The following is a 27832-nucleotide window of genomic DNA, read 5'->3' as shown; positions in this document are numbered from 1 at the left end:
GATAGGACAATTCTGGGATCAACTGGTAAAGAATATTTTCATAAATCTTAAAGTTACCAAAAAGATTTTACCCAATTATCTCTAAAACTAGGGGAGTAGCACCCAAAATAAAATTGCTGGTATGTCGTTTCACGAGACGCCACAAATTAACCCCCCCCCTAACACTCTTTAATGGTTATAAAACTTTGAGTATCAGTGTAATTTTCAGGCCAATGTCCCCTCCATCTGTTTTGTTCTCAAATTTTTAAGTAATCTTTAAGGTTTGCAGTCCTTCATTTAATTCGGCTTTAATCATAAGACATAATTTTATCTACTAAGTATATTTGCGATTACTTTTATTTAATGAAATCTTCCAATTTTTAACATTTACAAAACAGCCTGCTTTATTGCATCAAGATCCATGACAGATCTATATAGGAAATAAACGTCTATAAATGAGCTCGAGTCTTCCAATGGTAAAGTGTTTAAAACTCATAGTGCTCCAATAATCCTAATTAAACTCTCATTGACCAAAGCGATAAGACCTTTATCCTATTTGTTTATGGAATGAATTAAGTTTTTTACTTCATGTAGATATTTGAATTACATTGAAGTATTTAATCCTTATTTCATAAACAAAAAATATACGGTCATAATATAGTAAATCTAAGAAAACTGTATTTTAAAAGAATTCGATTGTGGCGACACTTCCGTAGTGTTCAAATATTAAAACTAAAATTCTAATCTTATTTATCCAAGTCTAAATAACACATGTTATACAATATCTATCCCAAAATAAAACAACAATCAGATATTAGTCCATTTATTCATAAAAAGCGAGAATAGAAAAATACAAATTTGCAATACCATACAATTAATTACATAAATAAAATCATAAAATCATAAATAAAATCCCTAAAATAGACAATAACCATATCATGCATGGACGAATTTTAAAAACTATTCCAACGAACAAGGGTGGGTGAACTACAAAGGGAGGGAAGCTATGAATAAAAGACGCAAACTGAAAATATCAAACAAATCATACAAAACATAACTAAAAACTTAAAAAACCTGTATTTCAGGGATAAATATTACATAACAGCATATTATTTATCCAAGTCTAAATAACACATGTTATACAATATCTATCCCAAAATAAAACAACAATCAGATATTAGTCCAAACCCAACAAAGCTGGATGGTAAATAAGAATATTAATAATACTCATATGATTAAACACCAGACACATAAAAGATATCTTCCCCGTCCACCCAAAGAATGTATACTTTTTATTTCATTATTCCTACAGAATCCCTTAAAAAAATTGTCAATCTTAAATTAGAAAAATTCATAAAAATTACATAAATATTCAACAATACTAAAAGATAACAAATAAAAACATCTTTATTCTAATACAGAAACTTTAGTTCAGAGAAAAAAAAAATTTAAACAAACAAATCAATTAGAAACACCTATTCATATACTTAATATTTTGATTAGACATAATTACAAGAAGAAAAAAATATAATCTATGCTAATTTTCTGGATCTCATAAAAACGATCCAGTCAAAAATGAAGAATGTCAATTTTAAACCAAATTAAACTATAAAAAAATATATTTCTCAAATATAAAGCAAAGTACAAAAACAACATTGAAAACATCTAACAGAATTCTGGTCTTACAACAAAAAAAATGTTCAAAACCTTGGCTGATTTAAATGAACATTTTTAATTACATGTTACTTTGAACATTTTAGGATTTGAAAAAAAAAATAAAAATAAAAAATGGGGGTAATGTGCAGAAAAACTTTATCACAAAGTCAAATTATTAAAAAATAAATAAATAAAAAGGATACTTTTAAAATCTTTATTTTAATAATAATAAAAATATTTTACTGTCAATATTTTCATTTGCATAAAAACCTGTTGATGGCTTTCATAATAATTTGCATCAAACTTGTTGATCACTTCCATAATAATTTGCATCAAACCTGTTGTTGACTTCTATAATAATTTGCATCAAACCTGTTGATGACTTCCATAATAATTTGCATCAAACCTGTTGAGGACTTCCATAATAATTTGCATCAAACCTGTTGATGACTTCCATAATAATTTGCACCAAACCTGTTGAGGACTTCCATAATAATTTGCACCAAACCTGTTGATGACTTCCATAATAATTTGCATCAAACCTGTTGATGACTTCAATAATAATTTGCATCAAACCTGTTGAGTACTTCCAATTACATAAAACCTGTATTTACTTAAACCTTGTTGAAGACTTTCATTTTAATAAAACCTGTTGATTACTTCCATTTACATAGAATCTGTTGAGGACTTCCAATTACATAAAACCTGTTGATGACTTCCATTAACCCTGTTGAAAATTTCCATTTACATAAACCCTGTTGAAGACTTCCATTTACATACAACCTGTTCGGAATTTTAATTTGCACATAGCCTTTGGACGACTTCAATATACATCAAACCTGTTTATCACTTCTATATTTGCATCAAACCTGTTGATGCCTTCAATATGCATCCAACTTGTTTATGACTTCAATATATGCATCAAACCTGTTGATGACTTCAATATATGCATCAAACCTGTTGATGACTTCAATATATGCATCAAACCTGTTGAGGACCTTAATATACATCAAACCTGTTGAGGACCTTAATATACATCAAACCTGTTGATGCCTTAAATAAACATCAAACTTGATTATAATTTCAATATACATCAAACCTGTTGATGACTTCAATATATACATCAAACCTTTTGATAACTTCAATATATGCATCAAACCTGTTGATGACTTCTATATTTGCATCAAACCTGTTGATACCTTCAATATGCATCCAACTTGTTTATGACTTCAATAAATGCATCAAACCTATTGATGACTTCAATATATACATCAAACCTGTTAATGACTTCAATATATGAATCAAACCTGTTGATGACTTCAATATATGCATCATACCTGTTGATGACTTCAATATATGCATCAAACCTGTTGAGGACCTTAATATACATCAAACCTGTTGATGACTTAAATATACATCAAACCTGTTGATGACTTCAATATACATCAAACCTGTTGATGCCTTAAAGGGCGAATATAGGTTCGATATAATATGAGCCCATATCAAAGGTGTCATTATATAGATTATAAATAACTTAAAGACATAGATATATTTATCTGTATAAGTCTGTTTCTAGCCAAAAACCGATCCAATTCAATGTTAGAATTGCGTCATTTTGCGTAACCAATGTAGTTCCCTAAGAAATCCAAACATCACTGCATCACACAAGGCTGTGTCTGAAGGTTGAATTATAAAGCTTCTGTTCAATCATAGTCATAATGAAGAGGAAAGGATTTGACAGACATTGGATGCTGCAACTTTTACTTTTGATCAAATAAATTTTTCATAAAATAATTTTGTAAAAGAACATTGAAAAAGTAAGGGCTGAACCACTAATTAAAAAAAATATTTAAAAATTCAAATATTATTTTTTTTTGCTAAAAGTTGCATCATGTTTGTGTATGTATGTTCGTGTTACGTATCGTAATTAGGGTAAATATTTCATAAGGAATTAATCACAGATCCTCATAAAAAATTTTTTTTTTTTAAAATGTATTATTTACCCTTGACGCTATATTTGAGGCACTCTTGCGTAAAATATTTTGATGGAAATTAAAAATGTGATAAAATAATATATAATTAAAACAAATAAACATTTAAATTATCTTAAAGATGCATGCCAATATAACAATCAAATTGATTTAAGAAAAATAGTGGAAAAAAAGTCTTGTAAAGGGCTAAAATAAACGGTTTGTCGTCAATCTCATTTATCATATGTTCAATTGAAACAGAAAATTGCAAAATCTACTTAAGGATTTTTTTTGAATTCCTAGAAATAGGCATAGATATTCTTAAAGTATGAAATGGCACCTTTCATACAAGCCCATATCATATCGAACCTATATTCGCCCCCCAAGTAAACATCAAACTTGATTATAATTTCAATATACATCAAACCTGTTGATGACTTCAATATATACATCAAACCTGTTGATGACTTCAATATATGCATCAAACCTGTTGATGACTTCTATATTTGCATCAAACCTGTTGATGCCTTCAATATGCATCCAACTTGTTTATGACTTCAATATATGCATCAAACCTGTTAATGACTTTAATATATACATCAAAACTGTTAATGACTTCAATATATGCATCATACCTGTTGATGACTTCAATATATGCATCAAACCTGTTGAGGACCTTACTATACATCAAACCTGTTGATGACTTAAATATACATCAAACCTGTTGATGACTTCAATATTCATCAAACCTATAAATATAAAATATAAAAATTGTCAATGTTTCCTGCAAATCTCAAATCTTTTGAAGTTTCTATTTATGAAACAAATAATAATAAAGCTTTTAATTATTCCAGTTACTATGAAATCTGTTGATAGTTTCATTTATTATTTATTATTGTAACTTTCAATTATTCTAACTAATATCAATTCCGTTGATGTTGAAGTAAAACTTAAAACAAATAATAATAGAGCTCCATTTTATTTGCTGATAAGTCCATTTTTTAAACAAATAATTTTAGAACTTTTAATTATTCTAATTAATATAGAATCAGTTGATATGCCCATTCCTAAAAATAATTAATAATAGAACGATTTTATTAACATCAAATCTGTTAAAGTTTCCATTTAATTGAAACAAATAATGTTAGGGCTTTAATTATTCTAAGCACCATCGAATCTGTTGATGCTTCCATTCCTTTAACAAAAAATATGAGAACTTTCAATTATTCCAAGCAATATCGAATCTGTTGATATGTCCATTCCTTAAACAAATAATATTAAAACTTTTAATTATTCCAAATAATATATGCTCTCTTGATATGTCCATTCCTTAAATGAAATAATATTAGAACTTTCAATTATTCCAAGCAATATCGAATCTGTTGATATGTCCATTCCTTAAACAAATAATATTAGAACCTTTAATTATTCCAAGTAATAAAGAATCTCTTGATATGTCTATTCCTTAAACCAATGATATTAGAACTTTCAATTATTTCAAAAATAGACTGTGTTGATATGTCCGTTCCTTAAAGCAAATAATATTAGAACTTTCAATTATTCCAATAAAAGAGAATATCTTGATATGTCCATTAATCAAAACAATTAACATTAGAACTTGAATTATTCCAAATAATATCAAATCTGTTGATATATCCATTCCTTAAAACAAGTAATATTAGAACATTCAATTATTCCAATTAACATCTAATTTATTAATATATCCATGTATTTAAACCAAGAATATTAGAGCTTTCAACAACAAAACAAAAAGATCTTAAAACTTTCAATTATTCCAAATAATATTGAATCTATAGATATTTCACTTATGTAAAACAAAAAAAATATTAGAACTTTCAATTATCCAATTAATACCGAATCTGTGGACGTTTCCATTCCTTGAAAAATATTATTAGAACTTTCAATTATTCCAATTAATATCAAATCTGTTGATATTTAATTCCTTAAAACAAATAATATGAGAACATGAAATTATTCCAATTAATATCAAATCTGTTATTATTTATTTCCTTAAAACAAATAATATGAGAACATGAAATTATTCCAATTAATATCAAATCTGTGGATGTTTCCATTCCTTAACTTAAAAAAAAACTCTTAATTGTTTCAATTAATATTGAAACTGTTATATTTAATTTGTTATAACAAATAATAATAGAACTGTCAATTATTCAAGTAACTATCAAATCGGTTGGGTATTTCTATACCTTAAAACATATAATGCTTGAACTTTCAATTAATCTTTTTTCTTTTGCATAAAACAAATAATTTTAGAACATTCAATAATCCCAATTAATTTCAAATCCATTCTTTAAACAAACAATATTGAACTTTCAATTAATGTCGAATCTGCTGATATTTTAATTTAAATCTGTTAATATTTTATTATATAATATCGAATCCATTCCATTTAACAAATAATATTACAACTTTCAATTAATGTCGAATCTGCTGATATTTTAATAACTAAATATTAGAGTTTTCAATTATTCCAATTAATATCGGATAAGATGATATTTCAAAAGAATAACAAAAATAGAATGGCTTAGAAGTTTATTTAAAACCAGAATAAATAAGGATAATTAGATTATTTACGCATTTTGAACTAGTCTAACCCCAAATAACAACATTTATCACTAATATGCATTCTAATAAAAGATCATGTTGAATTAGTCTTGTTGAAATGTACACTACTTATATTCGACGGCACTATATTTTCTTTCTTTTATACCTCTGTTTTTAAGACAGTACTTTACAGCCAATTTACACATTGCAATAAGTGAATATTTTGGACTAATTTTAATTTTATATAGTTGAAATAAGTCTTAAAATCAAAATGTAAACATTTTATTTATATAATTAAGACAAATAATAATCTAATAATACTAAAAATAATAAACAACTTATTTTAGACCAAAACCGTATCAAACAAATTTATTTCTCTAACCTTAAATTTCAGCTGCCGTTTCTTCTGCATTTTAACTCTTTGTCAGATTTGCAGTTTGCCTTGTTCTTTTAGTACTACTATTGCCTAAAAAAAAACAGACTAAATTAGCTGTATAATATCGTGGCTAACAGAAACTGGTTCTATTGCTACAATTTTGAGTTAAATATCTGCAGAAAACTTCTATAATACGATGCAACATACTAGATATTCTAGGCATTTAATAGATATTTATTTAAAACCAGACAAAACAATAATTTGAATTTGTGCACTATAATAATGTGAGAAAAAGCAATAAAATAAAATTTCTTTCTTTATTTATAAAGTTAAAAACAAAAATCTTTAAACAACTTATATTCTGAAAAAAAATAATAATCATCGAAAATAAACAGACTACTAGTCAGGCATGTAAATTTCTTACTCTAGTGTTTCTTTTACTGTAGCCACTAACAAAAAACTTTATTTCAAATGTCGTAGATTTTAATCCAAACCTATATTTTTATAATCATTACATTATATTGTAAAACCGGCTAACACTGGAAACAAAACAGCTCTACACTCAAAAGAAGTGACACTAATATAAATTGCTATTCTAATATACGTTTCTGCTTTCCTACGAGTAAGACAATTTTTAACCCTAAAACAATTTCAATTTAATCTTGTGTGTATCAATTTTCCATGATATTCAAAATCCAAAACAGATATCAATTACTAAATTGAAATAAGATTTAATAATAATTAGTTGAGCTTTTGAAAAATGGCCCAGGATTAAAACATGGGACAGATACATAACAAAAAATTTTACATACTTAATTCATATTAACTTTATATCTAGAGTAAAATGAAAATTATTTAAACAATTATTTAATAAAACTAAAGCCTTAAACCGAAAATAAACAATGTACTTAAAAATATTTAAATAGATTTCTTGCATAATAAGTTCAATTTTTTAAACAATAGAATAAAATAATATGAAAACTTATCTGTATTTCTTTACATAACAGAAACACCAGATTATAATACCAAACTCTCGCTATGAATAAAAGACGCAAACTGAAAATATCAAACAAATCATACAAAACATAACTAAAAACTTAAAAAACCTGTATTTCAGGGATAAATATTACATAACAGCATAATATTAACCCTTTGGTGATGGTAATGTGAAAAAAAATATAATTGAAAAAATCTTTTTAAAATCATTTAAATTAATAAATATTTACTTCTTTCTTTTAGATAGTAATGGCGGGGGAGGAAAATTGATTTATTGAAAAATAGATAAATAAATATGTACTTATAGAAAACTAGCCAATATCGATATAGTTATATTGAGCCAACTCTAGTTTATTTATATATAACTATCTTACTTACATTTTAAGGCCCAATGAAAGAAATGCCTAATTGTACTAGGAATCAATGTTTTAAAAAGCTACAGACGACTCTTAAGTGTTTTTAAGAAAAGCTTCAATATGTTTTAGATATAATATATAATATATCTAGATATTTAATGACTTTGAAATTACAATATGTTGCAATTTTAGGGGAGGCTTGATCGATATTTTTGTACTATTTTAGAACTGTTAAAATCACGATTAATACATTAATTTGAGAAATCTTTTATACAGATGTAAGGTTCGGGGATCTTAAGGGATAAGACAATGGCCGATTAACTGATGTACACCTTCCCCCCAATGATGCTAAACAAAATTACTCCTTAAGTAAGTTACAATTAGTGATTAAAAAGTTTGAACACTCAATTTAATAAACCAACCAATCAAAACTCAACAAAAGTCCCCAAAGTAGTTAAACCAACGAACGTTAATATTAAGCTTCGGGGACTAGTGTAATAAAAAGTCCAATGTCCCCTCCCTCCATGTGCAAGGTTAGAGAAAAAAAAAGGATGACAACAACCATAAAAGCGAAGTTTACAAAAGCTCTGTTATTACATTAAAGTACCCAAAGAATTATAAACACGTTTTCTCATTCTTGGGCTAAAAACTTTGAAATCTTATTTTGGAATTTTAATTTAGGTTGGTACAAAGTAGCATAGTCCAAATATTCCATGAATTATTTCATTTTTCAAAAAAGGGTAATTATGTTTATTGCAATTGGGAATTTATATAATTTATCAGCCATAATCTTATCCCTTAAGATTGCTGAAAAAGCTCAATTTTTAAAATTCAAAATGGATTTATTAAGATCTTAAAATCAGATTTTTCGTATTTTGAAGTAATCTTATTTTGGTATGAACGGACTAACAACTCCAAATTATAGATGAACCGAACTTCTTTAAGAATCTTCAGATTTCTTTGTTTTCTTTAAAGAACTTTGTTTAGGTAGTTCAATACAGGGAGGGAGGGGACATTGGGCTGTTTATTACACTAGTCCCTAAAGTTTTACAATAACAGTTTTTATTTATTGGCTTAACAACAAAGGGGACTTTTATTGATTGGTTCCAAATGTTTCCATTGTAGTCTACAAAAGGGGAAATATTGTGTATCATCATTGGGTATATACATCAATTTATCGGCCATTGTCTTATTCTTTAATATTCCTGATTTGATAATATATTATAACAATATAATTTCTGCCCTTGTTAGCTTACTACTTGGCTGTTATATAGCTGTAAATTATTGTTTTTAGATCGGATTTTAATTAATAATGTTCATTAAAAGGCAACTCCCTCTATCAAAATATGTTTATGTAGGTACAAAAATTGATACTAGCTTTGTTAGCACGGGCCTATTGCATTTCGGGGCTAGCAAAACTGGTTTTAATCTTTGTAATTTTTATTTTAATATCTGCGGAAAGCTATCTATGTTACGATGCTATACATGATTTTTCATTAATGCTGAGTCGAAGATGTAATATTATAAATTTTTCGTCGACTATATGGTTGATATTGATTTTTTGACCACCTAATCAAGATTGGAAGCCCTCAAGGCAACGAATTAAAGAACGTGTTTTCAAAACGAATTAAAAAAAATATTTTTGGTTTTCAAAAAGTTTTCACAAATACTGTCCTTTTCATTTCTTTGTGCTTTTTTTCCACCCATTTTTCATAAATAGATTTATTAAATAGGTAAAAATCAATTTTTCTAATATAATTTGAAACAAAGGGCAGGTTGAGTCATGGCTATTATAATGTTGGGGGGGGGGGGGGGAGGTTACTCCACCTCCCTTTTTTTTTCATTAAAGAAAAAAAGAAAGAAATGCGCAAAATAATTCACAGTACCATTTAAATCCATAAAAATTGTGGATTTTTTGGTCCGGCCGTTTAAGTGATCTTAGCAGACACACATACATAAATGTGGGCGGGGTGTTAACACCCTTTCCTATTATACTGTTGTTATCGTTTGTAATAATTGGTATTTATGATAGTTTCCGTAATAATCAGGGGAGGAGAGGACATTGGACTGTTTAGTACACTGGTCCCCAAAGTTTTATAACTACGTTTTCTTATTCATTGGCTTTACAATTTTGACTTCCATTGAATTTTGATTTGTTGGTACATTAAGGTAAGTGTCCAAATGTTACAACCACTAATTGTAATCTATAGAAGGGGTATTTTTACGTATTATCATTTGGGGATGTACATCAATTAATCTGTTATTGTCCTATCCCTTAAGATCCCTGATAATATCTTTCTATTATTTAGCGGAAATTTGCACAGCAGTAGGGATTTGCTGAAAGTAGCGCAGCTTTCCTATAACTAAAGTCTGTCCGTTTGTCCCTTCGTCCTAGAAAGTTACGTTGATTACAAATTCCTTTCATTTACAATATGCTGATTTCTTACTTTTTCAATTTTTAAAACATATAATTATACTACTCATCTGAATTTTTGAATAATGATTCCTTGGACAAAAAGGAACGATATTACATGCGAAGCAAACTTATACTCTATACTAAGTACTAATAATGTAAGTATGTCCTTTAACAATATCCTGCCTTCGCAATACTTTTTTTTGACATACATTTATATTTTGCAAATTAAGTTCTGACACTCTACAAGAATAATTGCTCGTTTGTCCTTCCTTCTGATTGTAGAGCTTTGCTTTTATTGATGATGTCATTCTTGTTAATATGAACATTTTTATTGAAAAACTTTAATGATTAAATAACCGTTAAACAAAACATCGATAATAACAATCAACACTTAAAACCCAAATTTGACTTCAATATTACAAGTAGCGTAGCAATTCTATAATTTGATTATGTACGTACGTCTTTAAGCTAAAAAGTTGTCATATTTGGTTATTCATTGAGTAGAGACGTTAAAAAATGTACTTACTGCTACTATGCCTGACACGTGACACTCACAGTGATAAAAGGGGGTAAAGCCTTTGCTTATCGACAGGCACAACTCATTACCATGCACTGTTAGAACTTCTCGATCGTGTAATCAAAGAGTTGGTTGTTACTAAACCTAATATACTATAGTTGGCTTTAGAGTATCTCGCTTCCCATTTCTAATGTATAATGCCCTTGGGTTCTCTAGCTAAAATCGAAGGAGAACCCCTCCCCCCCCCCTCACTCCAAAGAATATATTTTATTAATAAAGTTATTGCTTCGCTCCTTATGGACATAATCAATATGTCTAATGTTTACCCTCAAATATGAAAACGCTTTTTAAAATGAATTTTTATTCAATCAAGGCGCAACGGTTAATAGCTTTTATTGTTTTAACTTGAAGATCATTTGTTTGCTTTAAAAAAAAACTTCAGTTACTAGGTATTCATTCTTGATTGTTTGGTTTATTAACTACTAGCGGCTTTGCCCCTAGCCTCGAGGGGCTTTGCCCCAAGAGGTGATAAAAAAAAGGTGAAATTCGTAAAAGGACCAAGGAAATCTTCTGCAAAAAAAGGACACAGGAAATCTTCTGCAAAAAAAGGACACAGGAAATCTTCTGCAAAAAAAGGACACAGGAAATCTTCTGCAAAAAAAAGGACCAAGAAAATTTACTGAAAAAAAATGGAGGGGATTTTTTGTTTTGAGGGGGGGGGGGTTGGGTGTGTCCCACCCCCCAAGAAAATAGCCTAAAACCACCACAGGACCAGTAGGTATATACCCTGAAGAGTAGAATCCAATCGGTTTTGTAGTTACCTAGATCTTAAGCTTCCGACGGACAGACGGACGGACGGACAGACGGACAGACATCATTCTACTTTGTATTATAAATATAATGTCCAAATTTCCAAAAAACTTAATGAAATTTTTTGTCGCCTATTGACTTATACCTCGTAAAAACCTTTGATATCAGAGCTTGATCTTTAAATGTGTAGCCGTTGCTGCTGCCAGAGGTACAGCTATTAACCAAATAGCAATCTTTAAATCAAATTGGCTACGGCTACGACTACGGCCAAGGCTATGGCTACGGTAGTTTTAACGGCAATGGCTACACATTTAAAATTCCAGCTCAGTGTAATTTACAGTCGAATTTCCCCTTTATTTATTTTTTTTTTTCAAACCAATTGACCTTTCCCGTTGTCTAAAGTGAGTACCGGTTTATCTACAGCCTATTGTCCCCTCCCTCCCTGATATTCAAAATCTCAGGAAGGGAGGGAACATTGAGCTCTTTATTACACAAGTCCCCAAGTTTTATCATAACGTTGTCTTATTAGTCGGCTAAACAACTTTGGTGACTTTAGTGAATTTTGATCAGTTGGTTTATTAAGTTCATTGTCCAACCGTTTCAAGCACTAATATAAATCTACAGACGAGATGATTTTGTGTATCATCATTGGTGATGTACATTAAATTATCGGCCATTGTCTTATCCCTTTAGATCCCTTTTAATTAGTTTGTTCATTAAGTTCATTGTCCAATCGTTTCAAGCACTAATAGTAATCTACAGACGGGATGATTTTGTGTATCATCATTGGTAATGCACATTAAATATATCGGCCATTGTCTTATCCCTTTATATCCCTGTCCCCTATTGGCTTATCCCTGTAACCAACGTGTGAACGGGAAGTCGTAACAAAAGATTTTAAGAAATAGCCAACAAATAACTTTACTCAAAAGAATTCTTTAGTGTTTAGTAGCGGAGCCACTCTATAATTCTTTAGAATATATGCCGGTATGTCCTGAATTTAGGTCGGGAAGAACGTTACTTTTGGTTAAAGGCCCCTTTCCATCAACGTGTAGTACATAGCCCTTATATACTTGTAAGCAAGGATCTAAAGGGATAAGACAATGGCCAATAAATTGACCTAATACTCACTTAAGAGTAACTAACTGTACCGATGGATATAGAATACGTAAATATTGTGATAGGGGAATTTTGGCCTCTAATTTATAATACTAATATTGTATTCTATATCCATTACTGTGCCTAATCGTTGTAGGTATCACTATTTTAAAATCAAATAGATAGAGATAAAAAGGAAAAAAGGTTTACATTTACATATGGACTTTCTAGTAATAATTAATTATGAACTGCTGATCTTTATTTCTACTCGACACAATGGCATAGACTCGAAATAAAGTATTACCAAACTTTACCAATAAACTGTAAACAAATATGATAAATATACAAGCAAAATAACAAGTTAATGTTGAATTTCAATTCCTTCTCGTCCCTTCTTAAGCATAAAATGAATTTGAAAATTTTGAAAATAGATTTTAATTTCCTTATAAGGATGTTGTTTTTATATGTCGTCTTTATGACAGGTAAATATTTTATAAATATATTTCTTAAAGTATATATAAAAGAAAATATTATACAATAATATCAAATTAAATCAAAAGTATTTCAACTTGTTTTATTTTTTTTGGTACTAAACTCATCCCTGACTTGAACGAGAGAAAAAGTTTGTTTTGAATCAGATTGCAGAAAGAATATATCATTGAAATATAGTCTCTTTGTGAGTTTAAATTTATAACATTATTTTTTGTTAATGAATTAATGAAAATTATTTTTTTTTAGATTTGACTAAATGACATCTCGTATAATATACTTTACATTCCATCTTAAAAATAAATCTGTAAGGTGTATATATATGTTTAGATATCTGTAAACCACCAATTTATGACTATTGATTTTTGATCAGCTGTAGGTTTCATTACTAGATGTTTTTTTAAGTAGCGCAGTTACTCTAAATCTAGAGAATAAATCTAATTTTGCTTAGAATTTACTTTTAGGTGTTTTAAACATTGTAAATTAAAGATTTTATTTTAATAATTAATATTTTACAACAATATCTTCTAAAAACTGTGAGGAAGTTTGATAAAATTACGTTTATTTTGCAAGCTTGTTTGAAAATATTTCATTATTTTTATAATTCTGACAAAATAGATTTTCTGTTTAAATAAATAACATAGCCACAAAAAGGTTTAAGTAGTTATTGAAATATTTTATTACTATTCTTGCTAATTAAATATTCGTTAACTATGTTTAATTTGCATTTCTAAAATAGACAAGAAAAATATCCTACTTAAATGCTAATTTTATGAAGTTATCTTAAACCTTTTCCAAAAGTTTGTTTTATAAAACTTTTTTATTTTTCATTGATTTTATTGATTATATAGGTTAAAAATATCAAAAGTATTTTTCAAAGGCTATAGATAAATTTTGATTAATTTCGATTTTTGATTTTTAATTTTTTTTTTTAAATCTGCAAGAATATGCATGTCTTTTCAAAGAATAGATTATATAAAAAAACAAAATTAAACATATTCAGGCTATCAAAAAGCAAAAAATATTCTTTTTTACCATTAAATCGCAAATATTTAAAATCATTAGATTTTAATCTTATTTTGCATGGAAACACATTTTTTCAGTTATTTTTTCTCAACAATGGATCTTAAATGATTATTACTGAAAACTTTTATGAAAATGTTATTATCCAAAACTTCAAATAAAGGAAATAATTGCCGTTTGCGAAAATGTGTGCAAAAAGTTGCCAATATCTCGTTAGAAGGGACTTAATGGATTTGAATTCTTACTGCTTACGAGTTAGTGGACTATAAACTATTAGAAAAGTATCACTTTAAAGTGAAATTTTGAGGGTCAACTTTTTTTCTTTTAAAATTCGCAGTGTCGAATCCTCAAATATTTGAAATGATCCCAAAAATATTATGTTTACAAATTTTGGGTATAGTCCCTTTCGTGGCAACGCACCTTAAGGGGCGATTCTTCGTATTTTTCAAAGTAGCCTTTCTCCTATTTCTAGCCCCTGCGGGGGGCTCTATCACTGCGGGGCCAATTGCCTAACCCTGTAGGGCAATCACCTAACCCAATATAACCTAACCTAACCTAAAATAACCCATGAAAAGCCATTTAAAAATACGACGAATCGCCCCTTAAGCCTGTTGCCACGAAAGGAACTATTCCACAACATTTAAAAAACAAGAAGAAACAAATTTATAAATAGGTATGCTTTTAACGTTTAACACACAATTAACCATTTAATTTCAAGATCCTTTTGAAGGTCTTAACTGTGTCATTTAATGCACTGTGCCTGTTTACATGCCAAGGAATTCCAACTGATTTAACTAATACATGACACTAACTATACTTTTCATCAGTAGGTACCTTTTTTGACGTCTTTAGTGTGACAAGGACCACACCTTATTGACAGCAAGCAGGCATGTTACTATTTACGCTATTGCTCTATGCTTGATCAAAGATCTTAAGGGATAAGACAATGGATGATTAATTTATGTTCATTCCCAATGATAATAAATTAAATTACCCTTGTAGTAAATAAAAATTTTTTGTTGAAAAGTTTGGCCACTATAATTTTGGTACTAATCATTCAAAATACAATAAAAGTTCCCAAAGTTTTGCAGCAAACAAATAAGAAATCGTGGTTTTAAAACTTTGAGCACCAATAAATTTACTAGCCAATGTCCCCTCCCTCCCTGGCAGAAATTGAAGAAAACAAGTACCCAACAGACAAAAAGATAACGCAGTTATAAAACTTTGGGTACCAGTGTAATTTAAAGTCCAAGTCCTCTCCCTCCCTTTAACATTTGAGGAACACCATGTTAGAATTAATTCTATTTCCAAAATTGAATTCCTAATCCGATTTTATTTTGAATAAAATTTGGGTTTTTATGCTATAATGTTTACTTTATCTATCTATGTACATACATGCGATGATGATAAATTCCCTCCACAAATTAAGACGTCATACAAAAGAATAGCCAATGAGAGGCCAGCATAAATTTTATACTGGCCTCTCAAAGGCTATTTTATGATATCGTATGACGTCATAATCTGTGGAGGGACTTCCATCATCTTCCATACATGCCTTTGCCTACATATACAAGAGGGAGGGGACATTGGGCTGTTTATTACACTAGTCCCCAAAGTTTAAAAATACCGTTTTCTTATTAGTTGGCTTAACAACTTTGGGGACTTAATTGAATTTTGATTGGTTGATTGGTTGAATTTAGTGTCTAAACGTTTCACCCACATATTTCAATCTACAGAAGGGATAATTTTGTTTATCATCATTGGGGATGTACATAAATTTATCGGCCATTGTATTACCCCTTAGATTCCAGCTATTTTTATTTTTATCTCTATTGCATTGACTTATTTCCTATAGCTTTAAATAATTTAAGGAATTCTGGATATTTTTTATTTCCTCATTTTATTTTTAACGCGCCTACTCTTTATATGTTTAGTTATTGTGCGTCTGTACGTTCTTAAAATACTTTTGGGGGCGGCTGAAAGCATGATAGAGTTTGAATATTATAGTGGGTCAAAAGTTACTAATATCTCTTTTGATTGCACGACCCTTGAATGGAAGAATTTTCTTTATACTTTTAAGCTAGGGCATTTCCCCTTCTCTTACTATTAATGACTCATATCTGACATAACAGCAGTAAGTACAACTTTTAACGCCTATAGTCACGAAGCTTTGATTTGTTTGGTTTTCTCATAATATTTTTAATAAAATAGATTTTATGTTTTAGGTAATTTTAAGAATCTATGTTTGGACATTCTAAATATAAAGGTATTTTTAACAATAAGTTGCGAGGCATAAAAATCATGGATGGAAAAACCAACAAAGAGAGTTATAGAGCATCTATTCAGTGGTTATAAAAATGAGGGGGGGGGGGTGGGTACGACAGATCGACGGACTATATAAGTTTAAACTTGACGTTTTTTGAAATGGATTTTTTCAAGGAAGGTACTCAAAGTTTTTAGACAACGAAAATGAGATAGTTTATATAAAACTCTGAAGCAGTATAGTTTAATGTTCAATTTCTCTAGAAAAGTCCCCAAATTCATACAAAATTATGCCCTTGTTATCTTGGAAAGTACTGTACTCGAATGAGATCAATGTATATATTCCATACACCCATCCCTCCGTATAAGATGTAACCCAATTAAAAATTAATTGGGTGGGGTTGTTAAATTTTACACCCCCTCCCTCAAAAAAATGACTCCCCTGTTTTGATGGACATTTCCCTAGAAAACTGACAATAATTATATGCATCAATCTATCTATCTATCTTTCTTTCTTTTTATCTATCTACTTATCTACACATCTATCTATCAAAATATCTTTCTATTTACCTATTTTTATATAGATGTATGTATATCTGTAAATTTATTTACCCATCTATGAATATCTAACTATTTACCAGTCTAATTATCCATCTACACACACCTTTATATCTACATAGTATATTACCATCCAATCCAACTATCCATCTATATAAATTTCTTTATAAAATCAAATAAGAACGTTCACCATCCTATTTTTTGGGAAAATCTCAATTTGACTTTTTACTATTTTACTATCTATCTATCAGTTTTAACGTCTATCTATTGCAATAATTCCACCTTTATACCTCATTGCCTATCTAGTTAGCTATCTATCTTGATTTCTATCTACCAAACTATATATCAAGCTATCTATACCTCAACGCCCCATTTTTGATGGACATTTCCTAAGAAAAACAACTTGATAGCACTATACAAATTACCAGGGTTTTTAAGGGATAAGACAATAGATTTTATAGTTTGTACACCTCCATATTGAATTTTTGGTGGAAATGTTTGGACACTAAAGTGTTTAATGCAACGAATGAAAGATCGTGGGGGACTAACATCATTTATAGTTTGTACACTTCCAAGGGGAAATGGTTAAATTCAGGGATATAAAGGGATAAGACAATGGCAAATAAATTAATGTTTATCTCCAATTTTTATACACAAAATAACCCTTTATGAAGATTACACTTAGTGGTTAAAACGTTTGGACACTGAACTTAATAAACCAAATAATTAATCAAAATTCAATAAAAGTTGTAAGATTAACGAATAAGAAAACGTTATTATAAAAATTTGGGGACTTTAAGAAAGTATGTAATTCGTTCAAACAATTACTAAACCCTTAATTATAATAATGAAATAATTATTCAAAAATTTGCCTGTTTGCAAGAATCTTCGCCCCTAGGCAAGGGTGGTTTTAACAAGTAATTAGTTTTAATATAATTACACCAAAATATATATTAAAATTGTGTTGTTGTACTAAATTAGAAAAATCTTTAGGAATTATCTGGGATTTATATTAAGGGATAAGACAATGGACGATAAAATGATATGAATCTCCACTAATTAAAACAAATATTAGGTTAACCAATAAGGTTAAAATTTTTGGTTCAAAGGTTTGAACACTTCTAGTTTTAAACTAACAAATCACAATTCAATAAAAGTACCCAAAGTAAAAAATATAAACTTTGGGGACAGTTTAATTTACAGTCCCCAAATTTAATTTGTTCCCTTCCTCCATGGGAAGAATCTTAAGGCGACAAACAAAAATTTTGACTATATATAGTTAGGACCTTGATAACACTATGATTTACTTGTGTGGAGAAAGGGGGGGGGGGGAATACTATTTTCTTGAAAAAATGGATTAATAATAGCTCTTTGGCGTTGTCAAATTTATTGTAAATCAAAAAATAGACGAGGGGGGGGATATATACATCCCTCTTTTAAACGTTTATGTAAAAGCATATTTGAAAAGCTTATATTTTTAAAAATAAATTTTCTATAAATAAGTATAAAGTTTTTGAATTTTTTATTTGTACGGCCACCACACCTCTTTCTAAATTGTCCAATAAGATCTTGTAATTTATTATTAACCAGCGGCTACCCCTACCCCCCCAAGTTCCAACCCCATTTGTTATTCTATGTTTTTTTTAAATTAGATGTTTTGAGGGATGGGGGAATTTTTTTAGAGGGCAATTTCTCTTGGAAGGATGATGGTCACCTCTCCCAAAATAATTATAAACCTTTCCGGGACCGATGTAAAGCTACCATGTTAAGGAGAACCCGATCGGTTCAGCGGTTAGTGAGATCCTCCTGTACATACAGACATACACCCTTTGACTTTATTATAAGGATAATGAGAACAAAACATAATAACAAAACCATATTTTGACAAGGGACGGTGGAGGAAAAGTACACGGAAATTCCCCACTGGAATACCTTTCTAAATTACAATGTCAGTATGAGGCTTTTGAGGTGTCTAAATTACCACCCAGATAGATCAGATAGCGGGGGGGGGGGTGCAAGGAGGGAGGGGATATGAGGCTGTTTATTACACTAGTCCCCAAAGTTTTATAATAACGTTTTCTTATTCGTTGGCTCTATAACTTCGGGAACTATTATTAAATTTTGATTGGTTGGTTTATTAAGCTGATTTTCAATTTTCAAGCATTGCAGCCAATAATTGTTGTCTATGTATATAAGGGGTAATTATTGGTGACATATATAAATTTATCGGCCAATGTCTTATCCCTTTAGATCCTTGGAGGGAGGGGACAATGGAATATAAATTACATTTTACGTGCTCGTTTCTCCATTTGTTAGCTTTACAGCTATGAGGGTTAGGGATCTAAAGGGAAATTTTGTTCATTATCATTGGGAATAGTGGAATAGCCCTTACCCTGCGGGACTATACAGTACCAAATATAACCTTACCTAACATGACGTGAAGTAATTATTTTATTAATGATAAATTTTGTTAATTTTTGGAAATATGATAAAATCTTTAATTAAAATCACTATTGAAATATCCATATAAGTATGTATATATTATATTATACAAATATATTTTAAATTATTGCATCGTATTATAGACAGCTTTCAGCGGATATAAAAATTAAAATTATAAGATTAAAACCAGTTTTGTTAGCCCCGAGGGGCAAAAGCTCGGGCTAACAAAAATGTTGTTTATTTCAGGATTTTTAATTTCTAATTCGTAGAAAGTTGTCTGTAATACGATGCTATACATGAATTTTCAGTATGTATGAGAACCGGTTATATTTCAACGGATATTAATCGGTTTCAAAGCCATATTGGATAGATATGTACATTAAGTTATTAAAGTAATCTATCCGTCTAGCTATATATGTACAGAGAGGGAGGGGACATTTGGCTGTTTATTACACTAGTCCCCAAAGTTTTATTATTCGTTGGCTTAACAACTTTGGGGACTTTATTTAATGTGATTGGTTGGTTAGTTAAGTGTCCAAACGTTTCAACAATTAATGGTGATCTAAAGAAGGGAGATACAAATAAATTTACTGCTATTAACTTATCCCTTTAGATCTACCTATCCATATATCTTTGTCTATCTATCTATCTATCTATATTGAATCGTATATATTATACCTAATCCAGCATAAACAATTGTTTTGCTAAGCCTAGTTAGCTCACAAACCAACTAAAAATACAAAGTACAACAATGTCTGTTTGTCCGTTTAAATAAAGCTTTAAATGTCTGCGTTATAATCATTATATTATATTTCAAAGTTAGTTTCAATTTACTAACTAAGATATATACTTTCTGAATCTGCGTTAAACTTTTGGCTAGTCAAAAATGATCAATAATGTGGGAACACCAGATAGGGTATGTCATAAGGTGTCATAGGCCCCTATAAGTCAAGCCTATTGAAGTATCTCAAAATTAGCGCCCCTATAAAAATGAATATAGTATAAGCGGATACTTTAAGAGATTCTCGCCTACACTGATAAAATGATTTTGCCAGCTGGCTAATATAACGATACCCCCCTTAATGACGACCCAATCCTCTTGCCTGACATTGGAGGAACATATTGACCAATATCTGAGGACTATATTAGCAACCTGGATTGACAACAAAAATATTCCTCCTAAACGGCATAAATTATAAGGATTGTATTTTCCTAAAATTGTAATGATTTACGCCCCCATTTATAGTAAACATAATTGTCCATTTTATAGATTTATTATTTATAGCTTTGGTCACCAAAGGTTTGCGCGAACAACCCAATCAATAATCAAAATTTCTTCGTTCGTATAATACTTTGGGTACCAGTGTATTTTACAACCCAATGTTCTCTCCTACCCTGATTAAGCTTCTATAAAATGAGCATTTTTAATATGCGCTAATTTCGAGTAATACCAGGGGCCTATATGTCATTTGCTTTGCCGCTTTAAATGCAATTATTCTATGTAGGCATTTTAAAGACGTCCGTAGTGTATATTTTATCAGAGATAGAAATATAGACAATAAATGTAAATATAAGTATAGATGTATAACCCAGACAACCACATGGTTGGGACCTTTTTCGTCTGCTAGCAAATTGCTTTCTACTTTTTTGTTTCGACTTGGCTGTGTTGATATTGGCCGATATTCAAAGATCCAATTGGAAGTCGGCACAGGGACCCCACCCCCCGGCTAGAGTTACATCGTGGCCCCTCTATTCATTTACATTAATAGACATTGATTAATAAATATTAGGTGATTTTCCTTAAAGTGGCTTTCAACCATTGAACCCCCCTATCACTTATTTTTGAAGTATTGAAGAAGGGGGGGGGGGAGCATACCCCACACCCTAACCCTGCTTGACCTGCGGTGCATAACAATGCAGTGCTCCATTACCCAATATAACCTCCTGACCTAACTTGTCCCCTAAAGAATTAATAAAAAAATCCAGCGCCCTATTTAATTTTTAAAAAATAGAATAGGGGGTGGGGGGAGTGGGGTGAAAAAAGAATAATTAACTGTTATTTAATAAGAAGAGAAATTTTTATTTACACAGGTACCCAAAGTTTTATAATAGTTAACTCATTCCTTGACTCGATAACTTTGGGTACATTTATTGAATTTTGATCGATTGGTATCCGGAATTTTCAACCAATAATTTTCATTTATAATTGGGGTAACCTTGTTTATCATCATAGGGAACATATATTCATAGTCGATTGTCTTATCCCTTAAGATTCATGCTTTAAGGAATATATATAGAAAAACAAGAATGACAACATTCATAAAAGCGAAGCTCTGAAACGGTAGGACAAATGAACATTTACACTTGTAAAGTGTCAAGACTTAATGACCAGAATATAAATGTATAAAAGTTTAAACAAAATTGTAAGTAAATTGGATGAAAAACTGCCTAAATACAGGATAATGTTAATGGACATACTTACATTTTTGTAATCTGATTATAGGGATGATTCGCTTATAACAGTGTACATTGTTGTCCTAGGAATTAGTATTCCAAAAATCAGATCAATCGGATAATCTTATCACATAAAAAAAATGTTGTAAAGTTAAAAATTAACATGCTGAAAATGGACGCACGGACATTCTAGTAACTATTATAGAGTTGCTACGCTTTCTAAATCATACCTAAATACTACAAGAACCATTTGGAAAAAAATTGAAATCGATAGGACAATTCTAATTCAATTAATGAAAAGAGCTAACTGTCTGTGACGCCCGGACCGACAATAATTATAGAAAAGCTTCGTTTTTAAAAACTATAATATACCTAGATAGATAGATATAATGATATTATTCTAATACGGTCGTCACGTATAATCTATAGTTTTATGCTTTTAAATAATATACCACCACTTCCTTTATTGATTCTAGGGGTCTTAAGGGATAAGACAAGGGACGATAAATTAATATACATCCCCAATGATAATTAGCAATATTATTCCTTCTTTAGATCAAAATTTTTTGGTTAAAAATTTTGGACACCAATTAAAATTTATAAAAGTATCTAAAGTTTTTTTGAGAAAATGAACAAGATAACGTTATGATAAACCTTTGGGTACCAGTGTAATTTACAATTCAATGTCCCCTCCCTCCCTTATTGTTCAACTTGGTGTACATTTATTCAATTTTAGTTGTTAGTTTTAAACTAACAGTGCCCAAACAGTTGAACCAATCAGAAGATTATAAAACTTTTGGTACTAGTGTAATTTACAGTCCAATGTCCGTCCCTCCTTTTTTGTTTAACTTGAGTTACTTATTTAATTGTTGGATTCAAACTAAAAGTATCCAAACTTTTGAACCAATCAGAAGATTTATTTTCTTTATCATCACTTTAGATGTACATTAATTTATCATTCACTAGCGGCTACGCCCCCAATGGGGGTAATTTTTTTAGGGGCGATTTTTAGGAGGGTGGTGGTACCCTCCCACAAAATAATACTACACCTCACCGGGACCTGTTAAAAGCTACCCTGTTAAGGAGAACCCGATCGGTTCAGCGGTTAGCTAGATCCTTCGGTACAAACAGACACACAGACAAACATCCTTTGACTTTATTATAAGGATTGTCTTATCTCTTACGATCTAAAAATCTGGGAAGGACATTGGGCTGTCCCCAAAGTCTTATAATACCGTTTTCTTCTTCGTTGGCTTAACAACCTTTAAGAACTTTTATTGAATTTTGATTGGTTGGTTCAATTAATTGATTGTCTAAACGTTTTAATTAATAATAGTAATCTACAAAAGGGGCAATTTTGTGTATCTTCATTGGGGATGTTCATTACTACATCCATTGTCTTATCCCTTTAGATCACTGCTGAAAAAAGAAATAATAAAAACAGTTAGTTAAAAGTTTGAGCTAAATATAGACATGTAAGCAATACAAAACCTTATTAATAACTTAAAAACAAGGCTGTATACATTACAAAAGTCGAAGCTGGCCAAATAAATACCCGTCTTATCCTAACCTATTATATTATTTTTCTATCTGTTTATTTTGATCCCACTGACCACTAGACTGATTGAGTTCTCCATATTAGAGAAAGCTTCTTTTTGATCCTAAAATGATTTTAGTCTAGTTTATTAGTAAATTTTAGTTTTGGGGGGTTTTACCTTTTTCCTATCCCTTCCTGGGTTGAATTAGGCTATACATTCAGTCTTGGGATGTTTTTTGCTATTTTTTATGCCCCATACCTATTAAAAAATAAAGTGCACCTAGCATCTAGATTTAGAAAAAGTATTGTCAATGGTTTTTCTAAAAAAAATTAGATTAGGTTATAAAAGGTTGTCCAAAGGGGATAGATACAAGGGGATTTCCATTTTAGCAGTAGCTGGCTATAGTGCCCTAGCAAAATCGTGATAGATGTCACTGATTTTGGCCTACCTATTCTATTGACGTCATGTAATACCCTATACCCCATATCTTTTCTAGAGGTTTTCCTTTTTTTCTTCCCTTTCTCTTTCCCTCTACTATGACGTCAATAGAAAAGGTAGGCCAAAAGCTGTGATGTCTATCCCCATTTTCTTAGGGCACTAAACATTTTAGCAGCCTGTGTTTTAAGCCTAACAATTGATAATGTATTATGAAGATGCTTCGCTGTTAAAAAGAAAAGATAACTGTTACTTACTTATTACTACATACTGACTTAATTTTAAGACTTATAACTAATATATATAGGTAGATATAATATATAGATGAACTAGCGGCTTCGCTCCTAGCCTCTAGGGGCTTTAACCCAACAGGTAATTTTTAAAAAATTAAATACCTCTGGTGCTGCAACCACAACATTTTAAATTAACTATCTTAAAAATGTTTTTGTTTTTTGGGGGGATGGGGGTGTCTCACAATAGCCTAAAACCACCACAGGACCAGTAGGTATATTCCCTGAAGAGTAGAATACAATCGGTTGAGTGGTTAAAGAGATCTTAAGAGACGGACGAACAGACATCAAGCTACTTAGTATTATTGTAGATGAATAGATAAATAGATAGATAGAAAAATGATAATTATATTCATATGTGGGAAGGATCTTAATTGATAAAACAAAGGATGATAAATTGATAAAAATACTAGGGTTGGTCCGATACTTTTTTGGCCGGATACCGGATATCTGGCCAACGCTGGATATGGGAAAATTACTGGATATCCGGCTGGATAACCGGATATCTGGCTTTAGGAATCAGCCGGATATCTGATAACCGGATAGTTTTAATATCCGGTATCCTGCTGGATATTGAAAATGGACCAACCCTAATAAATACCCCATGATAGTGAACAAAATTACCCAGTCTGTAGGTTAAGATAATTGGTTATCTATAATACAAAGTAGCTTGATGTCTGTCCGTCTGTCTGTCCCTTAAGATCTCGGCAACCACTGAACCGATCGAATTCTACTCTTCAGGGTATATTCCTACTGGTCCTGTGGTGGTTTTAGGCTATTTTCTTGGGGGTTGGGACACCCCGAACCCCCCCAAAAACAACCCCCCCCCCCATTTTTTTTTAATTAGAAAGTATTGGGGGCACCTTAGTGAGGGTACTTAATTTTTTTTTTTTAACAGAACGTAGCGGGGGTACTTATTTTTGTTTAAATTTAAAATTGCAAAGCCCCTAGAGGCTAGGGGCGAATCCGCTAGTAAAGTTAAAAAAATACTAGTGCAGAACCAACCAATCAAAATTTAATAAAAGTAACCAAAGTTTCTGAGCCAACAAATAAAACCATTGTAACCCCACTCCTCTCAAGAAGCATGATGGAATTTTAATGTTTAAGTTTACTTAGTAAAACTCAGGGATCTTAAGGGATAAGACAATAATTGTTGCATATTCCCAATACTGTTATACAAAATAACCCCATTGCTAATTTCGATCCAAGTTTTTAGGCAAATTAATAAGATATTATCTTCATAAAACTTTTGGGTGCCAGAATAATTTCCACTCGACTGTCCTCTTCCTCCCTGGTAAAACTATTTAGGCAATGTCAATACTAAATTCTATTATTTGAACTTTTTAAGTTCAAGTGCAGTGGAGCGAAACTTCTCTATATTTGGGGTTGTCCGTCCGTACGTACGTTAAGCATGTTTTTTTTTTTACTTTAGGAAGCTCAAAACAAATCATTAGTATCTAAAGCATCAATTTGAACCCACTATTGCTTGGATTTTTTTGTTAAGGGTAGGAAAATAGCCAAAAACCTACCAAAAATAAGCTGAAAAGTGGCCGTTTGCGAATTCTTGGTTGACATAACGTTGCACACACATACAAACATCTTATTACTTTACAATATGAGACTATTTTTTCTTTCCTTCCCTTTTTTTCAAGCGATAATTAACAAGTAATGCTATGTCCAAAAAAGGAAACATCTAATTATTAAGGCGTCCGTCCATATTAAATTTTCTAGCAGCTACGCCCCTAGAGACTTCTAACTATAAACTAGACTTTCAAACTTTAAATTTTAATTCTATAGAAAGAGGGGGGTAGGTTTCTGGTAGAATCCGTAAAAGTGTGTGTTTTAAGGCTTAAACGATAGAACGATAATATTCACTACATATGTGTATTTCTTATTGAAAAGAACTATAGACAAAATTTTTTTAAAAATGTTAACATGAATTTTTATCGTTTTACTACTGTTTTTTACTTATAACACATAACCTTTACGGATTTTACCAGAAACCTACCCCTCTCTTTGTTGGTATATGTAGAAATAGTATACATATAAAATTAAAAGAAACCGTTTAATTTATGTTTCAGATGTTGTATTAAAAGAAAGTTTTTTTTTCAAAGTCTTAAGTCGTCAAGTTAATTATATGTTTTCAATTTACGTGTGCGACTACTTCCCCAGGTGTATCATACTTGTGTAAAAGTAACAAGATGTTTGTCTGTCTGACTCAACTGATATGGTTTTTCTTCACACAGTAGCTTCTCATATGTTCTATGAAGGTTTGTAACTATTTTGGGGGTGGGCACCTACCTCCCAAGAAATATAGCCCATAGAAAAAAATGTCCAACCCTCATTTTTTATATCTTTTTCTTCAAAACTAAAATTGAAGGTTCGGAGAGTGACTTTTCTAGCAATAATTCCAAACTACAAATGGGGTCATTTATAAAGCTCAGCATTGTCTTATCCCTTAAGATACCTGTGAATATCTGACACTGTACGGATGTGATTTTCTGCGGAAATTGATGCACACCTTTAATCTAACCCTTTTATTTATAGTGTTTCTGCTTTTAAGCGATGTTTTAATTACCTCTCATACAAGAAATAAAAAATTCATTTTAAAGTGGAAAGTTAAGGGTCGATTTACCCCTTTCCCTATTACCTCAAGTGCCCTTAGAGGCCTCTAGGGGCGAAGCCACTAGATGTATTTAAAGAATTAAGCTATTTTATTATTTATTTTGGATTGTTTTTAGGAACTTTTATATTTAGACGAAAAAAATACCGTTGCTTAATATTGCTTTCACTCAACAACTTGGTTTTTAGTAGCGAAGCTACTCTATAATTCACAATGTCCGTCCGTCCGTCCGTCTGTCCGTCTGTCCGTCCGTCTGTCCGTCCGTCCGTAATTAATGAATTGGGGGAAACGTGATTTTCTCAGCTCCTATAAAAGATAGAGAGCTGAAATTTTTTGACAACATTCCCATCATTAAGGAGCACAATTAACTGTAAACCATCAATGGCGGTCGGACTGCTTTTTAGCAGGTTTTAGGCTATTTTTTATATTTTCCAAATTTTCCCCATATCTTTGGTGTTTATGGTCCGATTTTCAAAATTTTTTCAGTTAAAGATATCAAAATTAAATTTCCCGTCATTTGAAGAAACAACAATGACGGTCAGACTGCCTTTTTGCAGGTTTTTGGCTATTTTTATATTTTTTACATTTTCCCCCATATCTTTGGTGTTTATGGTCCGATTTTTGAAATTTTTTAAGTTATAGATATCAAAACTAAATTTCCTGTCGTTTGAAGAAAACAACAATGACAGTCAGACTGCCTTTTTGCAGGTTTTTGGCTATTTTTATATTTTTCACACTTTTCTCCATATCTTTGGTGTTTATGGTCCGATTTTCAAAATTTTTCAGTTAAAGATATCAAAATTAAATTTCCTGTAGTTTGAAGAAAACAACAATGACAGTCAGACTGCCTTTTTGCAGGTTTTTGGCTACTTTTATATTTTTCACATTTTTACACATATATTTGGTGTTTATGGTCAAATTTTCAAAACATTTTCAGTTAAAGATATTAAAATTAAAT

At 30.5% G+C, this 27832-nt stretch overlaps 1 protein-coding gene across 1 annotated transcript in view; it reads left to right on the top strand.

Annotated features, from left to right (window-relative positions):
* The window catches only part of LOC145329212 (uncharacterized), a 56982-nt gene that overhangs the window by 12817 nt on the left and 16333 nt on the right, over window positions 1-27832 (top strand). The gene's annotated exons all lie outside the window — the stretch shown is intronic.

This window comes from Acartia tonsa, chromosome 10 (assembly GCF_053477335.1).
Source record: "Acartia tonsa isolate MP-2025a chromosome 10, ASM5347733v1, whole genome shotgun sequence".
NCBI classification, from domain to species: Eukaryota; Metazoa; Arthropoda; class Copepoda; order Calanoida; family Acartiidae; genus Acartia; species Acartia tonsa.
This window is presented reverse-complemented; position numbering and strand designations above follow the sequence as displayed.